The sequence below is a fragment of the Parus major genome, chromosome 2, assembly GCF_001522545.3.
Source record: "Parus major isolate Abel chromosome 2, Parus_major1.1, whole genome shotgun sequence".
Lineage (NCBI taxonomy): Eukaryota > Metazoa > Chordata > Aves > Passeriformes > Paridae > Parus > Parus major.
In genome coordinates, this window is record NC_031769.1 from 72,100,091 (window position 1) to 72,107,378 (window position 7,288).

At 37.4% G+C, this 7,288-nt stretch overlaps 1 long non-coding RNA gene across 1 annotated transcript in view; it reads right to left on the reverse strand.

Moving 5' to 3' along the window:
- Window positions 1–6,077, reverse strand: part of LOC107214461 — a 39,744-nt gene extending 33,667 nt beyond the window's left edge. The window contains exons 1-2 of the long non-coding RNA XR_004496004.1: window positions 5,864–6,077; window positions 4,154–4,402 (exon numbers count right to left, since the gene is read on the reverse strand). This is a non-coding gene — a long non-coding RNA (uncharacterized LOC107214461). The remainder of the gene's footprint in view (window positions 1–4,153; window positions 4,403–5,863) is intronic.
- Between the last annotated feature and the right edge of the window lie 1,211 nt (window positions 6,078–7,288).

Here is a 7,288-nt window from a genome sequence, read left to right on the forward strand (position 1 = left end):
AGAGATCCTCTTGTTCTGACTCCCTTGAGAGTCTGTGTCGTTCTTTCCCGCCGTTCCCAATTAGAACGACAAGTATGAAGTCCTTTCTCCTTTCCAACTGTCTCCACAGCAAGTATTTTGGGACTGAGTGGGAAGCTGGGAGGGGATACAACCAGGGAAGCTGATTTGAGATCACCAAGGGATATCCTATGCTATATAACATCATGCTTAGCAATAAAAAGCAGTGGAGGCTTTTGGTTTTTTTCTTTGATGGAGGGGTGGAGGAAGGTAGCACTTGCTCAAAAACCGCTTGACTCAAAGCTCAAAAAGTGCTTTGCTTTTGTTTTCATTTTTGTGGTCTTCTTCTGTTGTTTTATTTTTGGTTGGTTGGTTGGTTTCTGTTTTTTTTTCTTTCCTTTGCTTAGTAAAGGATCTGTATCTCAGCCTACAAGTTTTCTTGTTTTGGTCTTCCTATTCTCTCCTCCAACCTGCTGGGGTATGGAGGAGAGGGAGTGAGCAACTATGTGGTGCATAGCTGTAGGTGAGCCTAGAGCAACTCTACAAAATTAGCTGGTTATAAGACCAGTTGGAGATTCAGATATAAGTACAGCTCCCTCTGAGGCAGTAAAAGAGGACTGTACTAAAAAAAAGTGTATATGGGGAATGTCTCTAACGTTTTTCTGTAGCTTCCTTATGAGAAGTAGAAAGTGTTCCATTGATTAGGACATTTAAAACCAGACTGGCTTTAACAAGAAAATATGATTGCAGTGAAATCTTTGGCAGTTTGACAATATGATTTTATATTTCTGTTTCTGTGACAGTTCTGATTCTGGAGTTTTACTGAATCATTGACAGCCATGGCAGCATGATGGGAAAGAAGACAGCAGTACCATGCTATTGGAGCTGTGAAGCAGAGAAACTGTTGCTGCTTGAGTTGATTATAGCTGTTAAAAAAACCTTGTCACAATAAAAATATGCTGACAACCAGAAACAAACCGTCTTGCTAGTCCCCTTGGGCCAATCAGTTACACTGCTCATGACTAAAACACATTGACCATCTTGCAAGGAACAGCACTGTCAAATTGAGTCTTTTGGACATAGCAGTTTTGTTATCTTTGTTAGCAGTTTTAACTGCCTCTGAATTTTTGTATGTATGCTATATCTTTTTTTTCTGTTTTCAACTGAGTCTGTCTTCATGATGATTGAGGTCTTCACTTCACATTATATTGGATTATGTTTGCAATTTATTTCAGAATCCTTCAAAATGAGAAATGTTACAGTAGAGTTATTGTTTATAGTTTTAATGGCTTCACTATTATTAAAAAAAAAGGAAGCCAAGGCGTAATCTGGACATCTTATTGGGGGGAAAAAAAAGTGTAACTGTTAAAAAAAATCAAGCACCTGTTTCATAATGATACTGTTCATATTTGAGATTTCTGTCATACCATTTAATGAATTTCACTGGTCATAATTCAGTTACATTTAATTAATTTTAATGCCTCAATTTTATTTTTTAAATAAAATTACTCTGTGATATGTTATTTTCAAAGATTCTTATATTGCATGTGCTTTATTTTGAATCTGATTGTTTTTTGGAATCACCAGCAGCTACTCTATAGAATCTAAGGAAAAAAAACCCAAACAACTAAACAAACAAAAACATCAAAATCCAGAGAAACAAAAGAAAAAACCCAAACCTACTCTCAGAAAACTCAACACCTCAGCATATGCATATGTAACAATCGTCTGTCTTTCTCACTGTCAATTCTTTATCACAAATTCTGTGGCAGTTAGAATACCAAATGTATCCTTGAGTAAGAACATTTTCCACATCCCAGTAGAACATGTGGGTTTATTGGTCTAAGAAATTTCCCCCTTCATTGTTTCTTTGAAAAGAAACACCCCTCAATGGTGTTTCTTTTAGACTTGTCTCTGTTCTCTGACTTATTTTTTTCTTTGCGTATATATTGCTGTCTTCAATATTAGCTGCTGAATCCATTTTATATATATATTCTTTCACCTGACCAATGTCTCTTTTTTCCTGCTTCATATCCAGTATAATAAGGTTACCTGCAAAGAGTAATTTAAAATATGCGTATACATATACCAAATCTGTGTTCCTCCAATCTATAGGAAATGAAGGAGGCTGTAAACTCCTATAACAAGCCAGCAACACAAAAGATAGACATGCTTCAGGATAATATTCCACAGAACACTAAAATTAGCTAAAATTATCTCAGGACTATAATTTTCAACATAGAATAGTTAAATCTAATTGAGACCTTTAATCTAAGAATATGGAGTCAATAATAAATATCAGAAAAAAGATGTTTTTTTAAAAACAGCAGGAAAAAGTATTCTGTTAAAACTTAATTTGAAATTAGTGCAGATTTCAGTACTCAAATGTCGTTCTATGAATGTGACTATGCTCTCAGAGCCATACTGACACAAGTAACAGAATCCTCAGGAATTCTCTGGCATTTATCTTGTGCAGTCCTAAAGGCACTAAAGGCTTCACAGTTGAACATTCTACTGGAATGTACAGATTTCTCTTGTACTTTTTATACATGTTTAATTGTGAAAATTAGAAAAATGAAGTATATAGAGTTCAGTAAGTATAAATTTAATGCTAAAGGTAGGATTGAATGAAAAGCCACAAGAACCAGATTAAAGGCTTTAGTGACAGAGCAACCGGTTGGAAGCAGTTTCATTTCTGTTGCACATTTAGCCTGAAGGAGTGGTACAGAGTCAGAACTGAGAAAATGGTCACAGCATATGAGAAAGACTAGTGAGTGTTCTGGGATTTTATAGTGTGAAAGTGATGTAAGAAATGGGATTTCAAAACATTACTAAGAATGAAATAATGAGATGTAGTAAGGTTTATGGAAAGAAAAGCAGAAAGCAAAAAATAACCACAAGATTGTGAAGTGAATGACAGGGTGACTAGTTAGTTGTGTAAGATGATACGAAGGTGTCAAAGATGATGATTTTGCAAGAAAGATTCAAAAGAAAAGAACAGACTAGCATTATTTCCTGAGAATGTGTTATAGACAGAGAGAAACAGGATACTGGGCAGGCTAGATAGTGAGACTTGAGGAAATATAATAGTGACTTGCTGGCACAGAAAGTTCTAACAAAGATAAAAGAAAAAATTCTGTCAACATCATGAGAGAAAGTGATTGGGAAGAAGATCCACAGAAGATCTAATGGAAGGAATAATCATCGAAACAGGACATAAATTACATAATAGAATGCAAAGTAAAGAACCTGTCCAGATAAAGTGGATTGCAAAAGTTAAAGAAAGATCAAGAGTGCCTGTGGAAAACAGACTCTTAGAGCTTAAAACAAATGATCAGCAATACTTGCAGCAGCAGTGTCATTGATCAATTTGTTTCACTCTGGTGGTGGGTAGTATAGAAAATCAAAGACAGTGAAAAAAGACATCTCCAAAACATAACATGTCCAGTAAGAAAGAATATATACAACTAAAACATTTACTGACTCGGCTGATGAAAAAATCAATACAGTAGGTGGTCATTTCAGGATGAGAAGTTGAGACTTATCTGACTTTACTGCCTGTATTTACTAAGAAGTATTCACTTGAGTACATATTTTTCCTGTCTGTGTCTTGCAGCCACAAAGGCAATACTATTCACAGATGTCCCCAAAACATTTTAGCAGCATTGTATTAAGAAGTCCTTGTAAAAGTAGGCAACATGTGGAAATAAAAAGCAAAGGTAATTGGAATAAATCATGTGTCGACAGTGAGCTACATTTGACCCAGCCTGACAAAGTGAAATACAATGAGCTGCAGTGCTATGCAAGTTGAAAAGCTAGTTAAAAGTCAGCTCTGATGGTTAAAAAGTACTAAAGGAGAAAAAGCATGAGGGGAAAAAAAAAATTGAAAAAGAAAAATGTTTTCAAGACAAGTTTAAAACAGCTTAAAGTTTCAAAGAAAACAAGAAAATCATGGAGTATCAGAACACCTCCTACCCACAGTCAGTTAAGGGAAAGGAAAAGAAAATAAACTGTTTAGAAACCTGGCCTACAGGGATTAGGTATACTTAGATTTAAGTATGTATTAAGTATAAATAAGGTTAAAACCTAGATCACAGTAATACATTTTGTTGGGTCACCTAAAAAATACAGGTGTCCCTGTATATCAGTTCTTTACCTCTGAAATGCTACATTTTTTACACATGATGTAGCAATATGAGTGGTGAAAGCACAGGAAAACACCTCCTTTGTCATGGAAGGCAATACATCCAGATGTGGCGTAATCCTTCTGCTTATTATCTGACTTTCTCTTGCTTGGGCTGCAATAGACAACTTTTGTTTTGTATAAGGCTTTGCACACTCTGTAGACATGGACCAGGTAAATCTAGCTTCTGTGTTTCTGTTCTCAGTCAACTGCAGTCAGGCTCTGAAAGAGAGCATTATATAGGATGATAATCTACTGAAATCTGTGCCAAAAGGGGTCTAGGCATACAGTGGATCAGAATTGAGGGACTGTTTTCTACTTTTATAATACTTGTGCTGTGTAGCCTTTGAGAATGTTTAATTTTTTTTTTTATTTTTATTTTATCATACTTCCATTTTCTACACATTCTGTTTTGTGTATTTATTCTACAAATAGCTTGGGGCAGGGACTCTCTTTTATTCCATGCTTGTACATATAACCCATAAAATGGGTTCCCAATACCTGAGTTTCTGGGTGTCATCAGTAACCACTACAAGAACCTCTGCTAAGATTCTGACATTATAAAATGTGAATATCAGTTCTTATTCAATACAAGTCTCAAATCTTTATTCCGATTTACTTTGGATATTTTACTGCCATTTCAGCAACTCCTTACTTATGAGTAAGTACTTCAGTTAGAAACAGAAGCAAAATAAATGCCATTATTTTTATTAGCTTTCTTTTCTGTCCTGAATAAGCTTTAAAGAAAAAAAATTCACATGTGTATAAATAATGGAATTTCTTATTAAGTTCCCATGGTTATCTGTTGAATTTGCAAACTCTTAAATAAAATAATTTGTGAGGGTTTTTTCCCACTCTTTCCACAATAATATCTGTAAGAAAAAGAAATGGTCACCCTAAGCCACCTTGCAAAGCAGAGCTTTATATGTCTGTTTTATTAGCCTAATGTCTGATTATAAGGAACTAGGTCTTTGCTTATAAACTCAGCTTATAAACATAAGATGTTTATTGCTTTATAGTTCAGTAAAGCCATATATTCATGGTTATAATACACGACAATATATGCCTACCCTTGGACTTCTAATGCTTCTTCCATCATGCTGGGGGGCTTGATAATGTTTATTTGGGTTCATTCTTGGGAGTAGTGCATTGTGGGACTCGGTTGGTTTGTGTTATGGTTTTTCAGTGAGCAAAACACCTGGACCTTCAATAGTCTTTCAGCTTAATTAGGCATGGTGACCAGTGTCTACATATGCTAATTTATCTGAGCATTTGGGGTTTGTACCTTATAAAAAGTATATTTGATAGAACATTAGTTTCTGACATCCAAAAAACATAAAAACAAACAAACAAACAAAAAAAACCCAAAAAAAACAAAAAACAAAAACAAAAAAAAAAACCACAAAAAATGCCCAAAAAAACCCCCCAAAAAACAAAAAAACCTTGGTTTAAATACAACAAATTTTTCTTTAAAAAGAAAGTCTGTAAAGGAGGTAGTGCTTCCTGTGGTCAGTGTCAAAGCTAAACCACTGACCTTTTATTCAAGCACTGCTTTTACTCTTAAATTAACCTGATATAGAAATAAAAACAATCAGTGAAAGAAAAGAAACCTAAAAATGCAAGAAAGCAATTTAGCTAAAGCATTTTTTAAAATCTTGCTAAATTAAGAAAACCATGCCATACCTCAAAAAACCCCAACCCCACTTCTGTTCACACTCCACTGTGATAGTAACTACGTACCAGCTGCTTGCTTATGATTGGCTCTGACTTTAGATAATAATAGCTCTGTAACTCACACATTATACGCACGCTGCAAAAGTAAAAATAAAACCAAAATTAAATCAGGAGAAGCCCCAGCTTTACCCGAGGCGCCCTGCGATGCCCCCGCAGGGCTGAGCCGCCGCGGGCCGGGCCCGCCTTCCGGGGGTTCCGGCGGGCGTTGCCTGGCAACGGGCACCTGGCGCTGGGCGCTGCCAGCGGCCCGCGGGCCCGGCCGGGAATCCGCTCCCCAGGGAAGGCCGAGAGGGGATGGCAGGACGGACAGGGGGCTGCAGGCGAGGTGCCAGGGACAGCTGGGCGGGAGCCTGCCAGGCTCCATTAGCAAAGCTGTCCCTCCCCGGGAGGTGCTACTGGCATGAAAATGTACAAACGCTAGAGGTTTGTGTCCAAAAAAGGAGACAGGAGTCCTGCAGCTTTATTCGAATAAAGGGAGAGTCCACTGAGGCACACGCCCGTGGGGTTTTCTTCTCTCGGGGTTTTGGTGGGCGCAGCCTCCGTTTATCCTAAGTCCCCGTCTTCTTTTCCCCATCGGCTGAGGTGCTTGGAAGGTACAGTCTTCCCAAACCACCTACCACATATCCCCCTCGAACCTTCTATTTCACCCCAAAGTTCAGAAGTTCAGGCTTGTGCACACCCACTGGTCTGTTTCAGGAGCCAAGCCCACTGGGCTCTGCAATAAACCTGCTGCCTGAAGTTATTAGAGACACTGAGACCCATTTCAAAGATGTTACACCCATCCCTTCACCCACAGAACTATTTGTAAAGATATTAGCTTTCCTCTCACCACCTCTGCACGAGTCCTTTATGCACATTTAGCGGCCCAGGTGGGAATGAGCACTTCTGGCGATGCTTTTTCACCTCTGCCCGCTGGGTGACTGAGGGATGCTCTTTTTGTTCGGAAGCGCCTTTCACCTCCAGGTCAGCTGCAAGCTATGGATGTAGAGTCTGGACAATACCACTCTTGGATAGTATCATGGATAGTTGAAACAAAATAAATAGTTGGCTGATAGGACAAATCATTAATTAAAAGCCCATAATCCCACCTGATACAAGGGCAGCCAAAAAAGTACATTTTATTTAGTTTACATGCATGTTCTGCATTATTAAAAACGGAGGGATGAATCCTCTGATTAATGCATTTTTAAATTATTACAAAGGCTCTGTTCTAATTTAATTTGCAATGTCATGTTTTCTTTCTTAAATTTAATCTTAAAAATTGTATGACTAAATTAAGAACTTCCTTTTAAAATCTCAAAAAACAGATGTAGCTGAAACATCTGTTTGACAGCCTCGAGAAAGAGGCAGATAATGCAACATCTAAATTGCCAT